We start from the raw sequence: 24946 nt of genomic DNA, 5'->3' as shown, positions 1-24946 counted from the left end.
AAAAGACATACTGGAATTATTTATCCCATTACTACGTGAAAAGAGCATACTGGAATTATTTTGTCCAATAATAACGGTTTTAAGGACCATACTGAAATTATTTATCCCATTACTACGAAAATAAAGAACATACTGTGATTATTTATCCTGTTACTGCATTATAAAGAACATAATGGAATTATTTATCCTGTTACTGCTTATCATAGGAATATACTGGATTATTTTCTGTCCTGTTTACAACATTATAAAGACCACAGTGTGGAATTATTATTTATCCTGTTACAACATATAAAGAGCATACTGGAATTTATTTATCCTATTTTTAACATTGTATGAGGCATACTGAAATTATTTATCCTATTACTACAAATAAAGGGCATACTCAGATTATTTATCCTGTTACTACATTATAAAGACCACACTGAATATTTTATTTATCCTATTCACTACGTATAAACACCATAATGGGATTATTTATCCTGTTACAACGTATAAAGAGCATACTGGGATTACTTTATCCATGTAACTACGTATTAGATACTCATACTAGAATTATTCATCCTGTTACTGCGTTAAAAGAACATACTGGGATTATTTATCCTATTATTACGTATATAAGAGCATACTGGAATTATTTATCCTATTAATACATATAAAGAGCATACTGGAATTATTTATCCTGCCACTACGTATAAAGAAAATAATGGGATTATTTATCCTGTTAGTAAGTATAAAGAGAATACCGGAATTATTTATATTATTACTACGTATAAAACAGCATACTGAAATTATTTATCCTATTACCTGAGTAAAACATCAAAGCTGGAATTATTTATCCCTTTTTCACGTGTAGAAACCATACTGGAGTTATTTATCCTGTTACTTCGTATAAAGACCATACTGGAATTATTTATCCTCTTACTGCGTATAAAGGCAACACTGGAATTATTTATCCTGTTACTACGTATAAAGAACATACTTCAATTATTTATCATTTTTTACTACGTTAAGACATATACTGAAATTAACTGACTCGATCCTCTTTTACGTATAAAGATTCATACTGGAATTATTTATCCTATTACTACATATAGAAACACATGCTGGAATTATTTATCCTGTTACTACGTATAAAGTCCATACTGGAATTATTTATCCTGTTACAACATATAAAGATCATACTCAAATTATTTATCTTGTTACTGCATTATAAAAGAGCATACTGGAATTATTTGTCCCAGTTACTACGTATAAAAGCAGACTGGATTGTTATCCTGTTACACATTATAAAGAATACTGGAATTTATCCTGTTACTACATATAAAGACCATACTGAAATTATTTATCCTGTTACTACGTATAAACACCATACTAGATTATTTATCCTATTACTACGTATAAAGACCATACTGGAATTATTTATCCTGTTTCAACGTATAAAGACCATACTGGAGGTATAATTCCTATTACTTGCATTATAAAGACCATGCTGGAATAATTTATCCTGTTACTACATATAAAAGAGCATACTGGAATTATTTATCCTGTAACTATGTATAAAGAGCACATTACGAATTATTTATCCTGTTTTAACAGATAAAAATCATACTAAAATTATTTATCCTGTTACAACGTATAAAGACCATACTGGAATTATTTATTTTCCTATTACAACGTATAAAAGAACATAATGGAATTATTTATCCTCTTACTAAATTTTATAAAGACCATACTGAAATTATTTATCCTGTTACTGTGTTATAAAGACCATACTGGAATTATTTATCCTGTTACTACGTAGAAACACCATACTGGAATTATTTATCCTCTTACAACATTATAAAAGAGCATACTGAATTATTTATCCTCTTACTAGTTATAAAGAGCATACTGGAATTATTTATTCTGTTACAACGTACATAAAGGTCATACTGGTATTAATTTATCCTGTAACTACATATAATGACCATGCATGACGAATATTTATTATCTTACTGCGTATAAAGACAATACTGGAATTATTTATCCTCTTACTACGTATAAAGAACATAATGGAATTATTTATCTATTTACAACATGTGTTAAAGAACATACTAGAATTATTTATCCTGTTACAACGTATAAGACCATACTGGATTATTTATCCTATTACTATGCATAAACAGCATACTGGAATTATTTTTCCTGTTACTACGTATATTTAGCATACTAGGTGTTATTTATTCTTTACAACGTACAAAAGAGCATACTGGTATTATTTATCCTGTTACTACGTATAATGACCATGCTGCAGATTATTTATCCTTTTACTGCGCATATAAGACAATACTGGAATTATTTATCCTGTTACAAATTATAATGACCATACTGGAGATTATTTATCACTATTACAACGTATGAAGACATACTGGAATTATTTTTCCTGTTACAACATATATAAAGACCATAATGGAATTATTTTTCTTATTACTGCATTATAAAGGAGCATACTGGAATTATTTATCCTGTTACTACGTATAAAGAACATACTGGGATTATTTATCCTGTTACACTACACATAAACAACATACAGGAATTATTTATCCTGTTACAACGTACAAAACATCATGCTGGAAAGATTTATTCTTTTACAACGTATAAAGTCCATACTGGAATTATTTATCCCCCATTACTACATATCAGATCCACACTGGAATTATTTATCCTATTACTACGTATAAAGAGAACACTGGAATTATTTATCCTCTTACAACGTATAAATAGCATACTAAAATTATTTATCCTATAACTGCGTATAAAGAGCATACTGGAATTATTTATCCTGTTACAACCATATAAAGAGCATGCTTACTGGGATTATTTATATTGTTACTACGTTATAAAAACCAGACTGGAATATTTTATCCTGTTACTAGGTGTAAAGACCATACTAAAATTATTTATCCTATTACTACGTGTAAAAAACATACTGGAATTATTTATCCCTAACTAGATATAAAGAGCATACTAGGATTATTTGTCCTGTTACTACGCATAAAAAGCATACTGGAATTATTTATCCTATAACTACGTATAAAGAACATAGAGATATTACTTATCATATTACAACGCATAAAGAACATACTGGAATTATTTATCCTGTTACAAAGTATAGAGAGCATACTAAAATTATTTATCCTCTTACTACGTATAATAACCATGCTGGAATTATTTATCCTCTTACTGCGTATAAAGACAATACTGGAATTATATATCCTGTTACAACGTATAAAAAGCATACTGGAAATATTTATCCTGTTACAACATATAAAGAGCATACTGGAATTACTTATATTATTACAACATATAAAGAGCATACTGGAATTATTTATATTATTACAACGTATAAAAAGCGTACTGGAATTATTTTTCCTGTTACAACATATAAAGACCATACTGGAATTATTTTTGTTATTACCACATATAAAATGCATAGTGGAATTATTTATCCTCTTACTACGTATATAGACCATATTGAAATTATTTATCCTATTACAGCGTATAAAAGCATGCTAGATTATCCTATAACTCATTTATATAGGATATTACTTATCTTGTTACTTCGTATAAAGAGCATACAGGAATTATTTATCCTGTTACAACGTACAAAGACCATACTGAAAAGATTGATCCTATTACAACGTATAAAGAGCATACTGGAATTACTTATCCTGTTACTACGAATAAAGAACATACTGGGGTTATTTACCCTGTTACTACGTATCAAGACCACACTAGAATTATTTATCCTGTTACTACGTATAAAGACCACACTAGAATTATTTATCCTATTACAACGTATAAAGAGGCATACTGGGATTATTTCTCCTATTACAACGTATAAAAGAGCATACTGGAATTATTTATATTTTTACAGCATATAAAGAGCATTCTGGAATTATTTATCCTATTGCACACATATAAAGATATATAGTGGAATATTATTTATCCCGTTAGTGCATACATATGAATATATTGAAATTATTTATCCTATTACTACGTATAAAGACCATACTGGGATTATTTCTCCTGTTTCTTCGTATAAAAGGCATAGTGGAATTATTTATCCTGTCCTCAACATACCCTGGACCATACTGGAAAAGATTGATATTATTACAACGTATAAAGAGCATGCTGAAATTACTTTATCCTATTACTACGTAATAAAAAGAGACATCCTGGGGTTATTTACCCTGTTACTACGTATCAAGATCACACTAGAATTATTTATCCTGTTCTTTACGTATAAAGACCACACTAGATATATTTATCATATTACAATGAATAAAGATCATACTGGGATTATTGATCCTGTTACAAAGTATAAAGAGAATACTGGAATTCTTATCCTGCAATAACGTATATAGAACATTCTGGAATTATTTATCCTGTTACTACGTAAAAAGACCACACTGGAATTATTTATCTTGTTACAACGTATGCAGAGCATACACAATTATTTATCCTGTTACTGCGTATAAAGAGCATGCACTGGATATATTTCTCCTGTTTCAACGTATAAAGAGCATACTGGTAGATTATTTATCCTGTTACAACATATAAAGAGCATACTGGAATTATTTATATTATTACTACGTATAAAGACCATATGCTGAAATTATTTATCCTATTACTGCAGGTAAAGGACCATCCTGGGATTATTTCTCCTGTTGCTACGTATAAAGAAAAACACTGTTATCCTGTTACGTATAAAGAGCATTCTGAATTTTATCCTGTTACTACGTATAAAGACCACACTGGATATATTTATCCTGTTACAATGAATAAAGACCATACTGGAATTATTTATCCTATTACTACGTGAAAAGAGCATACTGGAATTATTTATCCTGTAACTACGTTTTAAGACCATACTGAAATTATTTATCCTATTACTGCGAAAAAGAACATACTATGATTATTTATCCTGTTACTATGTATAAGGAACATAATGGAATTATTTATCCTGTTACTACGTATAAAGACCATACTGGGATTATTTCTCCTGTTTCAACGTATAAAAAGCCCAGTGGAATTATTTATCCTGTTGCAACATATAAAGAGCATACTGGAATTATTTATATTATTACTACGTATAAAGAGCATACTGAAATTATTTATCCTGTTTCTACGTATAAAGAGCATACTCGAATTATTTATCCTGTTTCTACGTATAAAGTGCTTACTGGAATTACTTATCCTGTTACTACGTATAAAGAGCATACTGGCATTGTTTATCCTGTTACAACGTATAAACAGCATACTGGAATTATTTATCCTGTTACTACGTTTTAAGACCATACTGAAATTATTTTCCTATTATTGCGTATAAAGACCATACTGGGATTATTTATCCTATAACTGCACGTTTTAACACCATACTGGAATTATTTATCCTATTACTATGAGAAAAAGACCATACTATGATTATTTATCCTATTATTGCGTATGTAAAGAATACACTGGAATTATTTATTCTGTTACTACGTATAAAGACCATACTGGGATTATTTCTCCTATTTCAACGTATATAAAGAATAGTGGGATTATTTATCTTGTTACAACGTATAAAGAGCATACCGGAAATATTTATCCTTTTACTACATATAAACAGCATAATGGAATTATTTATTATGTTTCAACATATAAACATCATACTGGAATTATTTATCCAGTTTCTACGTATAAAGAGCATAGTGGAAAAATTTATCCTCTTGCAACGTATCTAGAGCATACTGAAATTATTTATCCTGTTACTACGTATAGTGACCATACTGAAATTATTTATCCTGTTACTACGTATAAAGAGCATACTGGAATTATTTATCCTATTAATACATATAAAGAGCATACTGAAATTATTTATCCTGTCACTACGTATAAACACCATAATGGGATTATTTATCGTATTTGAACTATTTTGAGACCATATTAGAAATTATTTTTTCCTAATGACTAGCGTATAGAAGGCATTTCATGAATTATTTATCATGTTTCTACCTATAAAGAACATACAGGAATTATTTATCCTGTTACTACGTATAAAGAGCATAGTGAAATAATTTATCCTGTTACAACGTATAAAGAGCATACTGGAATTATTTATCATTTTACTACATATGAAACGGCATAATGAAATTGTTTATCCTGTTGTTACATATAAACATCATACTGGAATTATTTATCCTTCGTACGTAAAGACCATAGTGAAAAAATTTATCCTATTACAAGCGTATAAACACCATACTGGGATTATTTATCCTGTTACAACGTTATGGTGACCATACTGAGTATTTATCCTGTTTCTGCGTATAAAGAGCATACTGGAAATATTCATCATATTAATACATTAAAAGAGCATACAAGGTATTTATCCTGTCACTACTATTAATAAAACACCATAATAAGTTGTTATTTATCCTATTTGAACTTAAAGGCATATTAATTATTTATTTTGCCACTACGTGTATAAAGAAAATACTAAGATTATTTATCATGTTTCTACCTGTATAAAGAACATACTAGGAATTATTTATCCTGTTACTACGTATAAACAGAATGGTGAAATTATTTATCATATTATTACATTATAAAACAGCAAACTGGAATTATTTATCATGTTTCTACGTATAAAAGACATACTGGAATTATTGATCCTGTTACTTCTGTATAAAGACCATACTGGATTATTTATTTCTCCTGCATTACACGTAAGACCATACTGAAATTATTTATCCTATTACTGCGTATAAACAACATAATGGGATTATTTATCCTTTTACAACGTATAAAGACCATACTGAAATTATTAATCCTGTTTCTAACGTATAGAGACCATGCTGGAATTATGTATCATGTTTCTACGTATAAAGAGCATGCTGGAATAATTCTTCCCTATTAATACGTATAAATAAAATACTGGAATTATTTATCCTATTACCATTATATAAAGAAAATACTAAGATTATTTATCTTATTAGTGCGTATATAAAGATCATACCGAAATTATTTATCCTGTTACAAACATTACAAACAGAATACTGGAATTATTTATCCTATTATTACATTATAAACAGAATACTGGAATTATTTATCCTGTTTCAACATTATAAAAAACATACTTTGGAATTATTGATCCTGTTACAACGTAAAAAAGACCATAATGGGATTATTTATCCTGTTACAACGTATAAAGACCATACTGGAATTATTTATCCTATTACTACATTATAAAAGAACATATTTCAATTATTTATCCTTTTACTAACGTATAAAGAACCATACTCGAATTATTAATCCTATTACTACGATAAAACAACCATGCTTGAATTATGTATCCTATTACTACATATAAAAGCATACTGGAATAATTTATCCTGTTACAACATTATAAAGCATACTGGAATTATTTATCCTATGACAACGTAAAAAGTTACACTGGAATTATTTATCCTGTTACTACGTATAAAAGACCATACTGGAGTATTTATCCTGTTACAAGGTTACAAGAGACCATACTGGAATTATTTATCCTATTACAGCGTATAAAGAGCATACTGGAATTATTTATCCTGTAATAACGTTTTAAGACCATACTGAAATTATTTATCCTATTACTGCGTATAAAAGAACATACTGAATTATTTATCTATTTACAACGTATAAAAGAACATACTGGAATTATTTATCCTGTTACTACGTATAAGAGCATATTGCATTATTTATCCTGTTTCAACTGTTGTAAAAAAACATACTGGAATTATTTATCCTGGTTGTACTGCATATAAAGCACCATACTGGAATTATTTATATTATTACAACGTATAGCAGAGAGCTGAAATTATTTATCCTGTTACAACAAATAAAGATCATACTGGAATTATTTATCCTCTTACAACGTATGAAGGACCATTCTGGAAATTATTTATCCTATTACTACATTATAAGAGACCACATGGGAATTATTTATCCTGTTAGAAGGTGCAAAGACCATACTGGATTTATTTATCCTATTTCTACGTGATGAGACCCTGGAATTATTCATCTGTTTCACGTTAAAAGAGCATACTGGAATTATTTATCCTCTAACTGCGTTTTAGGACCATACTGGAATTATTTATCCTATTAATACATGAGAAAGAACATACTGTGATTATTTATCCTGCCACTATGTATAAAAGGACATAATGGGATTATTTATCCTGTTAGTAAGTATAAAGACAGCATTTAAGGGATTATTTCTCCTGTTTCAACGTATAAACAGCACAGATTGAATTATTATCAATACATGTATAAACATATAAACTGGAATTATTTATCCTTTTCTACGTAAAGAGAATACTGAATTATTGATCCATTTCGTATAAAGACCATACTATTAATCCGTAATAAAGGCATACTGAAATTATTTATCCTGTTACTACGTATAAAGACCATACTGGAATTATTTATCCTGTTACTACGTATAAGAGAGCATACTGCAATTATTTATCCTATTACTAATGTATAAAGACCATTCTGGGATTATTTATCCTGTTACTACGTACAAAGAGCATACTGGAATTATTTATCCTGTTACTACGTATAAAGACCATACTGGAATTATTTATCCTGTTACTACGTATAAAGAGCATACTGGAATTATTTATCCTGTTACTACATATAAAGAGCATACTGGAATTATTTATCCTGTTACAATACGTATAAAGAGCATACTGGGAATTATTTATCCTGCTTACTACTGTATAAAGACCATAATTAAATTATTTATCCCGTTACTACGTATAAACACCATACTGGAATTATTTATCCTGTTTCTAGGTATAGAGACCATACTGGAATTAATTATCCTGTTTCAACGTATAAAAAACATACGGAAATTATTTATCCTCTTACTGCGTATAAAGAAATTGCTACTGGAATTATTTATCCTGTTTTTACGTATAAAAAGCATACAGGAATTACTTATCCTATTACAACGCATAAAGACCATACTGGAATTATTTATCCTGTTACAACGTATAAAGACCATAATGGAATTATTTATCCTGTTACAACGTATAAAGACCATACTGGAATTATTTATCCTCTTTTACGTATAAAGACCATACTGGAATTATTTATCCTGTTACTACGTATAAAGACCATACTGGAATTATTTATCCTCTTACTACGTATAAAGGGCATACTGGAATTATTTATCCTGTTACTACGTATAAACACCATACTGGATTATTTATCCTCTTACAGGACATATAAAGAGCATACTATAATTATTTATCATGTTACTACGTATAAAGATACATACTGGAATTATTTATTCTCTTACTACGTATAAAGAGCATACTGGTATTATTTATCCTGTTACTACGTATAAAAGAACATGCTGGAATTATTTATCCTGTTACTACGTATAAAGACCATACTGGAATTATTTATCCTGTTACTAGGTATAAAGAACATACTGGAATTATTTATCCTGTTACTACGTATAAATAACATACTGGAATTATTTATCCTGTTACTACGTATAAAGAGCATACTGGATTATTTATCCTGTTACTGCATGATAAACAGCATACTGGAATTATTTATCCTGTTTCTACGTATAAAGAGCATACTGGAATTATTTATCCTGTTACTTACGTATAAAGAGCATACTGGTATTATTTATCCTATTACAACGTATAATGACCATACTGGAATTATTTATCCTATTACTACGTATAAATTTATCCTGTTACAACATATAGCATACTGGAATTATTTATCCTGTTACATACTGCATATACAACATATAGACCATACTGGAATTATTTTTCTTATTACGTACATATAAAGAGCATACTGAATTATTTATCCTGTTACTACGTATAAAGACCATACTGGATTATTATTTATCCTGTTACAACGTACAAAGACCATACTGGAATTATTTATCCTGTTACAACGTATAAAGAGCATACTGGAATTATTTATCCTGTTACTACGTATAAAGACCATACTGGAATTATTTATCCTGTTACTACGTATAAAGACCATACTGGAATTATTTATCCTCTTACAACGTATAAAGAGCATACTGGAATTATTTATCCTGTTACAACGTATAAAGAGCATACTGGAATTATTTATCCTGTTACTACGTATAAAGAGCATACTGGGATTATTTATCCTGTTACTACGTATAAAGAGCATACTGGAATTATTTATCCTGTTACTACGTATAAAGAACATACTGGAATTATTTATCCTATTACTACGTATAAAGAGCATACTGGAATTATTTATCCTATTACTACGTATAAAGAGCATACTGGAATTATTTATCCTGTTACTACGTATAAAGAGCATACTGGAATTATTTATCCTCTTACTGCGTATAAAAAGACCATACAGTGAATATTTTTCCTGTTACAACGTATAAACAACATAATGGAATTATTTATCCTGTTACAACGTATAAAGAAGCATACTGGAATTATTTATCCTGTTACAACATATAAAAGAGAACACCATACTGGAATTATTTATATTATTACAACATATAAAGAAGCATACTGGAATTATTTATCCTGTTACAACGTATAAAGACCATACTGGAATTATTTATCCTGTTACAACATATAAAGAGCATACTGGAATTATTTATCCTGTTACAACATATAAAGAGCATACTGGAATTATTTATCCTATTACAACGTATAAAGAAAGCATACTGGAATTATTTATCCTGTTACAACGTATAAAAAGAGCATACTGGAATTATTTATCCTGTTACTACATTATAAAAGACCATACTGGAATTATTTATCCTATTACTACGTATAAAGACCATACTACAATTATTTATCCTGTTACTACGTATAAAGAACATACTGGGATTATTTATCCTGTTACTACGTATAAAGAGCATACTAGAATTATTTATCCTGTTACTACGTATAAAGACCATACTGGAATTATTTATCCTGTTACTACGTATAAAGAGCATACTGGAATTATTTATCCTGTTACTACGTATAAAGACCATACTGGAATTATTTATCCTGTTACTACGTATAAAGAGCATACTGGAATTATTTATCCTGTTACTACGTATAAAGACCATACTGGAATTATTTATCCTGTTACTACGTATAAAGACCATACTGGAATTATTTATCCTGTTACTAGATATAAAGAGCATACTGGAATTATTTATCCTATTACTACGTATAAAGAGCATACTGGAATTATTTATCCTGTTACTACGTATAAAGACCATACTGGAATTATTTATCCTGTTACTACGTATAAAGAGCATACTGGAATTATTTATCCTGTTACTACGTATAAAAAGCATACTGGAATTATTTATCCTGTTACTACGTATAAAGAGCATACTGGAATTATTTATCCTGTTACAACGTATAAAGAGCATACTGGAATTATTTATCCTGTTACTACATATAAAGAGCATACTGGAATTATTTATCCTATTACAACGTATAAAGATCATACTGGAATTATTTATCCTGTTACTACGTATAAAGAGCATACTGGAATTATTTATCCTGTTACTACGTATAAAGAGCATACTGGAATTATTTATCCTGTTACTACGTATAAAGAGCATACTGGAATTATTTATCCTGTTACAACGTATAAAGAGCATACTGGAATTATTTATCCTGTTACTACGTATAAAGAGCATACTGGAATTATTTATCCTGTTACTACGTATAAAGAGCATACTGGAATTATTTATCCTGTTACAACGTATAAAGAGCATACTGGAATTATTTATCCTGTTACTACGTATAAAGAGCATACTGGATTTATGTTACTACGTATAAAGAGCATACTGGAATTATCCTGTTACTACGTATAAAGAGCATACTGGAATTATTTATCCTGTTACTACGTATAAAGACCATACTGGGATTATTTATCCTGTTACTACGTATAAAGAGCATACTGGAATTATTTATCCTCTTACAGCGTATAAAGAGCATTCTGGAATTATTTATCCTGTTACTACGTATAAAGACCACACTGGAATTATTTATCCTATTACTACGTGGATAAAAAGCATACTGGAATTATTTATCCTGTTACTACGTATAAAGAGCATACTGGAATTATTTATCCTATTACTACGTATAAAGAGCATACTGGAATTATTTATCCTGTTACTACGTATAAAGAACATACTGGAATTATTTATCCTGTTACTACGTATAAAGAGCATACTGGAATTATTTATCCTGTTACTACGTATAAAGAGAGCATACTGGAATTATTTATCCTGTTACTACGTTATAAAGAGCATACTGGAATTATTTATCCTGTTACTACGTATAAAGAGCATACTGGAATTATTTATCCTGTTACTACGTATAAAGAGCATACTGGAATTATTTATCCTGTTTCTACGTATAAAGAGCATACTGGAATTATACATCCTGTTACTACGTATAAAAGCATACTGGAATTATTTATCCTGTTACTACGTATAAAGAGCATACTGGAATTATTTATCCTGTTACAACGTATAAAGAGCATACTGGAATTATTTATCCTGTTACTACGTATAAAGAGCATACTGGAATTATTTATCCTGTTACTACGTATAAGCATACTGGAAATTATTTATCCTGACTACGTAGAGCATACTGGAATTATTTATCCTGTTACTACGTATAAAGACCATACTGAAATTATTTATCCTATTACTACGTATAAAGACCATACTGGGATTATTTATCCTGTTACTACGTATAGAACATACTGGAATTATTTATCCTGTTACTACGTATAAAGACCATACTGGAATTATTTATCCTGTTACTACGTATAAAGAGCACACTGGAATTATTTATCCTGTTACTACTTATAAAGAGCATACTGGAATTATTTATCCTGTTACTACGTATAAAGAGCATACTGGAATTATTTATCCTGTTACTACGTATAAAGAGCATACTGGAATTATTTATCCTGTTACTACGTATAAAGAGCATACTGAAATTATTTATCCTGTTACTACGTATAAAGAGCATACTGGAAATTATTTATCCTGTTACTACGTATAAAGAGCATACTGGAATTATTTATCCTGTTACTACATATAAAGAGCATAATGGAATTATTTATCGTATTTCTACTTATAAAGAGCATATTGGAATTATTTATTTTGTTTCTACGTATAGAGATCATACTGGAATTATTTATCATGTTTCTACCTATAAAGAACATACAGGAATTATTTATCCTGTTACTACGTATAAAGAGCATACTGGAATTATTTATCCTGTTACAACATATAAAGAGCATACTGGAATTATTTATCCTGTTACTACGTATAAAGAACATACTGGAATTATTTATCCTGTTACTACGTATAAAGAGCATACTGGAATTATTTATCCTGTTACTACGTATAAAGACCATACTGAAATTATTTATCCTGTTACTACGTATAAAGACCATACTGGAATTATTTATCCTGTTACTACGTATAAAGAGCATACTGGGATTATTTATCCTGTTACTACGTATAAAGACAGCATACTGATACTGGATCCTATTATCATGTTATACGTAAAGAGCATACTGGAATTATTTATCCTGTTACTACGTATATAAAGAGCATACTGGAATTATTTATCCTGTTACTACGTATAAAGAGCATACTGGAATTATTTATCCTGTTACTACGTATAAAAAGCATACTGGAATTATTTATCCTGTTACTACGTATAAAGAGCATACTGGAATTATTTATCCTGTTACTACGTATAAAGAGCATACTGGAATTATTTATCCTGTTACTACGTATAAAGAGCATACTGGAATTATTTATCCTGTTACTACGTATAAAGAGAATACTGGAATTATTTATCCTGTTACTACGTATAAAGAGCATACTGGAATTATTTATCCTGTTACTACGTATAAAGACCATACTGGAATTATTTATCCTGTTACTACGTATAAAGAACATACTGGAATTATTTATCCTGTTACTACGTATAAAGACCATACTGGAATTATTTATCCTGTTACTACGTATAAAGACCATACTGGAATTATTTATCCTGTTACTACGTATAAAGAGCATACTGGAATTATTTATCCTGTTACTACGTATAAAGAGCATACTGGAATTATTTATCCTGTTACTACGTATAAAGAGCATACTGGAATTATTTATCCTGTTACAACGTATAAAGAGCATACTGGAATTATTTATCCTGTTACTACGTATAAAGAGCATACTGGAATTATTTATCCTATTACAACGTATAAAAATCATACTAAAATTATTTATCCTGTTACTACGTATAAAGAGCATACTGGAATTATTTATCCTGTTTCTACGTATAAAGTCCATACTGGAATTATTTATCCTGTAACTACATATAAAGAGCACATTAAAATTATTTATCCTGTTACTACGTATAAAGTCCATACTGGAATTATTTATCCTATTACTACATATAAAGAGCATACTGGAATTATTTATCCTGTTACAACGTATAAAGAGCATACTGGAATTATTTATCCTGTTACTACGTATAAAGACCATACTGGAATTATTTATCCTGTTACTACGTATAAAGAACATACTGGAATTATTTATCCTGTTACAACGTATAAAGACCATACTGGAATTATTTATCCTGTTACTACGTATAAAGAACCATACTGGAATTATTTATCCTGTTACTACGTATAAAGACCATACTGGAATTATTTATCCTGTTACTACGTATAAAGACCATACTGGAATTATTTATCCTGTTACTACGTATAAAGAGCATACTGGAATTATTTATCCTTCTTACAACGTATAAAGAGCATACTGGAATTATTTATCCTGTTACTACGTATAAAGACCATACTGGAATTATTTATCCTCTTACTACGTATAAAGACCATACTGGAATTATTTATCCTGTTACTACGTATAAAGAACATACTGGAATTATTTATCCTGTTACTACGTATAAAGAACATACTGGAATTATTTATCCTGTTACTACGTATAAAGAACATACTGGAATTATTTATCCTGTTTCTACGTATAAAGAGCATACTGGAATTATTTATCCTGTTACTACGTATAAAGAGCATACTGGAATTATTTATCCTGTTACTACGTATAAAGAGCATACTGGAATTATTTATCCTGTTACTACATATAAAGACAATACTGGAATTATTTATCCTGTTACTACATATAAAGAGCATACTGGAATTATTTATCCTATTACAACGTATAAAAGACAATACTGGAATTATTTATCATGTTACAACATATAAAGAGCATACTGGATTGATTTATCATGTTACAACATATAAAGAGCATACTGGAATTATTTATCCTGTTACTACGTATAAAGAGCATACTGGAATTATTTATCCTGTTACTACGTATAAAAGAGCATACTGGAATTATTTATCCTGTTACTACGTATAAAGAGCATACTGGAATTATTTATCCTGTTACTACGTATAAAGAGCATACTGGAATTATTTATCCTGTTACTACGTATAAAGACCATACTGGAATTATTTATCCTGTTACTACGTATAAAGACCATACTGGAATTATTTATCCTGTTACTACGTATAAAGACCATACTGGAATTATTTATCCTATTACTACGTATAAAGACCATACTGGATTATTTATCCTCTTACTACGTATAAAGACCATACTGGGATTATTTATCCTGTTACTACGTATAAAGACCATACTGGAATTATTTATCCTGTTACTAGATGTAAAGACCATACTGGAATTATTTATCCTATTACTACGTGTAAAGAGCATACTGGAATTATTTATCCTGTAACTAGATATAAAGAGCATACTAGGATTATTTGTCCTGTTACTACGTATAAAAAGCATACTGGAATTATTTATCCTGTAACTACGTATAAAGAACATACTGGAATTATTTATCCTGTTACTACGTATAAAGAGCATACTGGAATTATTTATCCTGTTACAACGTATAAAGAGCATACTGGAATTATTTATCCTGTTACAACGTATAAAGAGCATACTGGAATTATTTATCCTGTTACTACGTATAAAGACTTCATACTGGAATTAGTTATCCTCTTACAACGTATAAAGAGCATACTGGAATTATTTATCCTGTTACAACGTATAAGACCATACTGGAATTATTTATCCTGTTACTACATATAAAGACATACTGGAATTATTTATCCTGTTACTACGTATAAAAACCATACTGGAATTATTTATCCTGTTACAACGTATAAAAAGCATACTGGAATTATTTATCCTGTTACAACATATAAAGAGCATACTGGAATTATTTATATTATTACAACATATAAAGAGCATACTGGAATTATTTATATTATTACAACATATAAAGAGCATACTGGAATTATTTATCCTATTACAACATATAAAGAGCATACTGGAATTATTTATCCTGTTACTACATATAAAGAGCATACTGGGATTATTTATCCTGTTACTACGTATAAAGAGCATACTGGAATTATTTATCCTGTTACTACGTATAAAGACCATACTGGAATTATTTATCCTATTACAACGTATAAAGAGCATACTGGAATTATTTATCCTGTTACTACGTATAAAGAACATACTGGAATTATTTATCCTGTTACTACGTATAAAGACCATACTGGAATTATTTATCCTGTTACTACGTATAAAGACCATACTGGGATTATTTATCCTCTTACAACGTATAAAGAGCATACTGGAATTATTTATCCTGTTACTACGTATAAAGAGCATACTGGAATTATTTATCCTGTTACTACGTTTTAAGACCATACTGAAATTATTTATCCTGTTACTACGTATAAAGACCATACTGGAATTATTTATCCTGTTACAACGTATAAAGAGCATACTGGAATTATTTATCCTGTTACAACGTATAAAGAGCATACTGGAATTATTTATCCTGTTACTACGTATAAAGAGCATACTGGAATTATTTATATGTTACTACGTATAAAGAGCATACTGGAATTATTTATCCTATTACTACGTATAAAGAGCATACTGGAATTATTTATCCTGTTACAACGTATAAAAAGAGCATACTGGAATTATTTATCCTGTTACAACGTATAAAGAGCATACTGGAATTATTTATCCTGTTACTACGTATAAAGAGCATACTGAAATTATTTATCCTGTTACTACGTATCAAGACCATACTAGAATTATTTATCTTATTACTACGTATAAAGACCATACTGGGATTATTTCTCCTGTTTCAACGTATAAAAAGCATAGTGGAATTATTTATCTTGTTGCAACATATAAAGAGCATACTGGAATTATTTATCCTGTTACTACATATAAACACCATACTGAAATTATTTATCTTCTTACAACGTATAAAGAGCATAGTGGAATAATTTATCCTGTTACTACGTATAAAGAGTATACTGGATTTATTTATCCTATTACTACGTATAAAGAGCATACCGGAATTATTTATCCTTTTACTACGTATAAACAGCATACTGCAATTATTTATCCTATTACAATGCATAAACAGCATACTGGAATTATTTATCCTATTACTATGCATAAACAGCATACTGGAATTATTTATCCTATTACTATGCATAAACAGCATACTGGAATTATTTATCCTATTACTACGAATAAAGACCATACTGGGATAATTTATCCTGTTTCTACGTATAAAGAGCATACTGGAATTATTTATTCTTTTACAACGTAAAAAGAGCATACTGGTATTATTTATCCTGTTACTACGTATAAAGACCATGCTGGAATTATTTATCATCTTACTGCGTATAAAGACAATACTTTTATTATTTATCCTGTTACAACATATAAAGAGCATACTGGAATTATTTATATTATTACAACGTATAAAAAGCATACTGGAATTATTTTTCCTGTTACAACATATAAAGACCATACTGGAATTATTTTTGTTATAACTACATATAAAGAGCATACTAGAATTATTTATCCTGTTACTACGTATAAAGACCATACTGGGATTATTTATCCTGTTACTACGTATAAAAAGCATACAAAATTATTTATCCTGTTACAACGTACAAAGAGCATACTGGAAAGATTTATCCTGTTACTACGTATAAAGTCCATACTGGAATTATTTATCCTCTTACTACGTATCAAGACCACACTACAATTATTTATCCTATTACTACGTATAAAGACCATACTGGAATTATTTATCCTGTTACTACGTCTAAAGAGCATACTGGGATTACATATCCTGTTACTACGTATTAAGACCACACTGAAATATTTTATCCTGTTACTAGGTATAAAGACCATACTGGAATTATTTATCCTGTTACAACGTATAAACAGCATACTGGAATAATTTATCCTGTTACTATGTATAAAGAGCATAATGGAATTATTTATCCTGTTACTACGTATAAAGAGCATACTGGAATTATTTATCCTGTTACTACGTATAAAGAGCATACTGGAATTATTTATCCTGTTACTACGTATAAAGAGCATATTGGAATTATTTATCCTGTTAATACATATAAAGAGCATACTAGAATTATTTATCCTGTTATTACGTATAAAGAGAATACTGGAATTATTTATCCTCTTACCACGTATAAAGAGCATACTAAAATTATTTATCCTGTTACAAAATACAGAGAGCATACTAAAATTATTTATCCTGTTACTACGTATAATGACCATGCTGGAATTATTTATCCTCTTACTGCGTATAAAGACAATACTGGAATTATTTATCCTGTTACAACGTATAAAAAGCATACTGGAATTATTTATCCTGTTACAACATATAAAGAGCATACTGGAATTATTTATATTATTACAACATATAAAGAGCATACTGGAATTATTTATATTATTACAACCTATAAAAAGCGTACTGGAATTATTTTTCCTGTTACAACGTATAAAGACCATACTGGAATTATTTTTGTTATTCCTACATATAAAGAGCATACTGGAATTATTTTTGTTATACTACATGAGAGCATACTGGAATTACATCCTGTTACTACGTATAGAGCATACTGGAATTATTTATCCTGTTACTACGTATAAAGACCATACTGGAATTATTTATCCTATTACTACGTATAAAGAGCATACTGGAATTATTTATCCTGTTACTACGTATAAAGAGCATACTGGAATTATTTATCCTGTTACAACGTATAAAGACCATACTGGAATTATTTATCCTGTTACTACGTATAAAGAGCATACTGGAATTATTTATCCTGTTACTACGTATAAAGAGCGATACTGGAATTATTTATCCTGTTACTACGTATAAAGAACATACTGGGATTATTTATCCTGTTACTACGTATAAAGAGAATACTGGAATTATTTATCCTGTTACTACGTATAAAGAGCATACTGGAATTATTTATCCTATTACTACGTATAAAGAGCATACTGGAATTATTTATCCTGTTACTACGTCTAAAGAGCATACTGGAATTATTTATCCTGTTACTACGTATAAAGACCATACTGGAATTATTTATCCTGTTACTACGTATAAAGACCATACTGGAATTATTTATCCTGTTACTGCGTATAAAGAACATACTGGATTATTTATCCTGTTACAACATATAAAGAACATACTGGATTATTTATCCTGTTACTACGTATAAAGACCATACTGGAATTATTTATCCTGTTTGAACGTATATAAAGCATGCTGAAATTATTTATCCTGTTACTACGTATAAAGACCATACTGGAATTATTTATCTTCTTACAACGTATAAAAGGCATACTGGGATTATTTATCCTGTTACTACGTATAAAAGACCATACTGGAATTATTTATCCTATTACTACGTGTAAAGAGCATACTGGAATTATTTATCCTGTAACTACATATAAAGAGGATACTGGAATTATTTATATTATTACATCGTATAATAAGCATACTGGAATTATTTATCCTGTAACTACGTTTTAAGAACATACTGGATTTTTTTATCCTGTTACTACGTATAAAGACCATAATGGAATTATTTATCCTGTTACTGTATAAAAACATTGGAATTATTTATCCTGTTACAACGTATAAAAAAGCATACTGGAATTATTTATCCTGTTACAACGTATAAAGAGCATACTGGAATTATTTATCCTGTTACAACATATAAAAGAGCATACTGGAATTATTTATATTATTACAACGTATAAAAAGCGTACTGGAATTATTTTTCCTGTTACAACGTATAAAGACCATACTGGAATTATTTTTGTTATTCCTACATATAAAGAGCATACTGGAATTATTTTTGTTCTTACTACATATAAAGAGCATACTGGAATTATTTATCCTGTTACTACGTATATAGACCATATTGAAATTATTTATGCTATTACTACGTATAAAGACCATACTGGAATTATTTATCCTGTTACTACGTATAAAGAGCATACTGGAATTATTTATCCTGTTACTACGTATAAAGACCATACTGGAATTATTTATCCTATTACAACGTATAAAGAGCATACTGGAATTATTTATCCTGTTACTACGTATAAAGAGCATACTGGAATTATTTATCCTGTTACTACGTATAAAGGACCACACTGGAATTATTTATCCTGTTACTACGTATAAAGACCATACTGGAATTATTTATCCTGTTACTACGTATAAAGAGAATACTGGGATTATTTATCCTGTTACTACGTATAAAGAGCATACTGGAATTATTTATCCTCTTACATCGTATAAAGAGCATTCTGGAATTATTTATCCTGTAACTACGTCTAAAGAGCATACTGGGATTACATATCCTGTTACTACGTATAAAGACCACACTGAAATTATTTATCCTATTACTGCGAAAAAGAACATACTGTGATTATTTATCCTGTTACTATGTATAAAGAACATACTGGAATTATTTATCCTGTTACTACGTATAAAGACCATACTGGGATTATTTCTCCTGTTTCTGAACGTATATAAAGCACAGTGGAATTATTTATCCTGTTGCAACATATAAAGAGCATACTGGAATTATTTATATTATTACTACGTACAAAGAGCATACTGAAATTATTTATCCTGTTACTACGTATAAACACCATACTGGAATTATTTATCTTCTTACAACGTATAAAGAGCATACTGGGATTATTTATGCTGTTACTACGTATAAAGAGCATACTGGAATTAATTATCCTATTACTACGTGTAAAGAGCATACTGGAATTATTTATCCTGTAACTACATATAAAGAGGATACTGGAATTATTTATATTATTACATCGTATAATAAACATACTGGAATTATTTATCCTGTAACTACGTTTTAAGAACATACTGGATTTTTTTATCCTGTTACTACGTATAAAGACCATAATGGAATTATTTATCCTGTTACAACGTATAAAAAGCATACTGGAATTATTTATCCTGTTACAACATATAAAGAGCATACTGGAATTATTTATATTATTACATCGTATAATAAGCATACTGGAATTATTTATCCTGTTACAACTTATAAAGACCATACTGGGATAATTTATCCTGTTACTACGTATAAAGAGCATACTGGAATTATTTATTGTTTCTACGTATAAAGAGCATACTGGAATTATTTTTTCTTTTAGAACGTACAAAGAGCATACTGGTATTATTTATCCTGTTACTACGTATAATTACCATGCTGGAATTATTTATCCTCTTACTGCGTATAAAGACAATACTGGAATTATTTATCCTGTTACAACATATAAAGAGCATACTGGAATTATTTATATTATTACAACGTATAAAAAGCATACTGGAATTATTTTTCCTGTTACAACATATAAAGATTATACTGGAATTATTTTTGTTATTACTACATATAAAGAGCATACTGGAATTATTTATCCTGTTACTACGTATAAAGACCATACTGGGATTATTTATCCTGTTACTACGTATAAAGAGCATACAGGAATTATTTATCCTGTTACAACGTACAAAGAGCATACTGGAAAGATTTATCCTGTTACAACGTATAAAGAGCATACTGGAATTATTTATCCTGTTACAACCTACAAAGAGCATACTGGAATTGATCCTGTTACAACCTACAAAGAGCATACTGAAATTATTTATCCTGTAACAACGTATAAAGACCATACTGGAATTATTTATCCTGTTACTACGTTTTAAGAACATACTGGAATTATTTATCCTGTTACTACGTATAAAGACCATACTAAAAGTATTTATCCTATTACTACGTATAAAGACCATACTGGGATTATTTCTGCTGTTAATACGTATAAAGAGCACACTGGAATTATTTATCCTGTTACTATGTATAAAGAGCATACTGGAATTATTTATCTTCTTACAACGTATAAAGAGCATACTGGAATTATTTATCCTGTTACGACGTATAAAGAGCATACTGAAATTATTTATCCTGTTATAAAATATAAAGAGCATACTTTAATTATTTATCCTGTTACAACGCAGAAAGAGCATACTGGAATTATTTATCCTGTTACAACGCACAAAGAGCATACTGGAATTATTTATCCTGTTAGTTCGTATAAAGATCATACTGGATTATTTATCCTGTTACAACGCACAAAGAGCATACTGGAATTATTTATCCTGTTACAACGCACAAAGAGCATACTGGAATTATTTATCCTGTTAGTTCGTATAAAGATCATACTGGGATTATTTATCCGATAACTACGTATAAAGAGCATACTGCAATTATTTATCCTGTTACAACGTACAAAGAGCATACTGGAATGATTTATACTCTTACAACGTATAAAGAGCATACTGAAATTATTTATCCTGTAACAACGTATAAAGAGCATACTGAAATTATTTATCCTGTTACAACGTATAAAGACCATACTGGAATTATTTATCCTGTTACTACGTATAAAGACCATACTGGAATTATTTATCCTGTTACTACGTATAAAGACCATACTGGAATTATTTATCCTGTTACTACGTATAAAGACCATACTAAAATTATTTATCCTATTACTACGTATAAAGACCATACTGGGATTATTTATCCTGTTACTACGTATAAAGAGCATACTGGAATTATTTATCCTGTTACTACGTATAAAGAGCACACTGGAATTATTTATCCTGTTACTATGTATAAAGAGCATACTGGAATTATTTATCCTGTTATAAAATATAAAGAGCATACTTTAATTATTTATCCTGTTACAACGCAGAAAGAGCATACTGGAATTATATATCCTGTTACAACGCACAAAGAGCATACTGGAATTATTTATCCTGTTAGTTCGTATAAAGATCATACTGGATTATTTATCCTGTTACAACGCACAAAGAGCATACTGGAATTATTTATCCTGTTACAACGCACAAAGAGCATACTGGAATTATTTATCCTGTTAGTACGTACAAAGACCATACTGGGATTATTTATCCGATAACTACGTATAAAGAGCATACTGAAATTATTTATCCTGTAACAACGTATAAAGAGCATACTGAAATTATTTATCGAGTTACTACGTATAAAGACCATACTGGAATTATTTATCCTGTTACTACGTATAAAGAACATACTGGAATTATTTATCCTGTTACTACGTTTAAAGACCATACTAAAAGTATTTATCCTATTACTACGTATAAAGACCATACTGGGATTATTTCTGCTGTTAATACGTATAAAGAGCACACTGGAATTATTTATCCTGTTACTATGTATAAAGAGCATACTGGAATTATTTATCTTCTTACAACGTATAAAGAGCATACTGGAATTATTTATCTTCTTACAACGTATAAAGAGCATACTGGAATTATTTATCCTGTGACGACGTATAAAGAGCATACTGGAATTATTTATCCTGTTACTACATATAAAGAGCATACTGAAATTATTTATCCTGTTATAAAATATAAAGAGCATACTTTAATTATTTATCCTGTTACAACGCAGAAAGAGCATACTGGAATTATTTATCCTGTTACAACGCACAAAGAGCATACTGGAATTATTTATCCTGTTACAACGCACAAAGAGCATACTGGAATTATTTATCCTGTTAGTACGTATAAAGAGCATACTGGAATTATTTATCCTGTTACAACGCAGAAAGAGCATACTGGAATTATTTATACTGTTACAACGCACAAAGAGCATACTGGAATTATTTATCCTGTTAGTACGTATAAAAACCATACTGGAATTATTTATCCTGTTACTACGTATATCCCAAGATTAAATTTCCCTTGTCAATACGTTCTCACGCCACTGTCTGTAGGCTGTGTGGTTCGTTATACGTTATGAACTTCCTTTTTATTTCTTAACACGTTTCATATATATCTTTTCCCTCTTACATAGAAAGTAATCCAACCTTTCAAACAAAACCCCTGCTTTTATGACATTTCGTAAATTGTGGTATTTCATGTCAGAAAAGAAATTCTTAACAGCTTTAAATTGCAGCTCTGAATGCCTAGTTCTTATAAGCTTCACTAGAGGACGCAAGTGAACTATTCTATCCAGTGATGCGTTTATAGCATTAAAAAGGGTTTAGTTGGACTTGAGGGGAGTTTTTATCAGAAAACAGATTAACCCTAATCTGGTAGCACCCAACTTCCTTTCATATAATTAACTGAAGTATAGAGAGTAGAAACGGTGAATGACATAAGAAAATATAGAGTATGAACTGACTGAAACATTATTCGTTAACCAACAAAGCGATTTAAGACGACATTTTTCATAGTATTTGCGAATAATCTCTGTCATTTTTATCCACACAATAATAAAATAAAATAATAATAAAATATATCATAATCCCCCTAATCTAAAGTCAACT

At 29.4% G+C, this 24946-nt stretch overlaps 1 long non-coding RNA gene across 2 annotated transcripts in view; it reads right to left on the bottom strand.

Annotated features, from left to right (window-relative positions):
* LOC143228207 (uncharacterized) overlaps positions 1-24946 on the bottom strand; it is a 122408-nt gene that overhangs the window by 34628 nt on the left and 62834 nt on the right. The gene's annotated exons all lie outside the window — the stretch shown is intronic.

Source organism: Tachypleus tridentatus, chromosome 10 (assembly GCF_004210375.1).
Source record: "Tachypleus tridentatus isolate NWPU-2018 chromosome 10, ASM421037v1, whole genome shotgun sequence".
Taxonomy (NCBI): Eukaryota; Metazoa; Arthropoda; class Merostomata; order Xiphosura; family Limulidae; genus Tachypleus; species Tachypleus tridentatus.
This window is presented reverse-complemented; position numbering and strand designations above follow the sequence as displayed.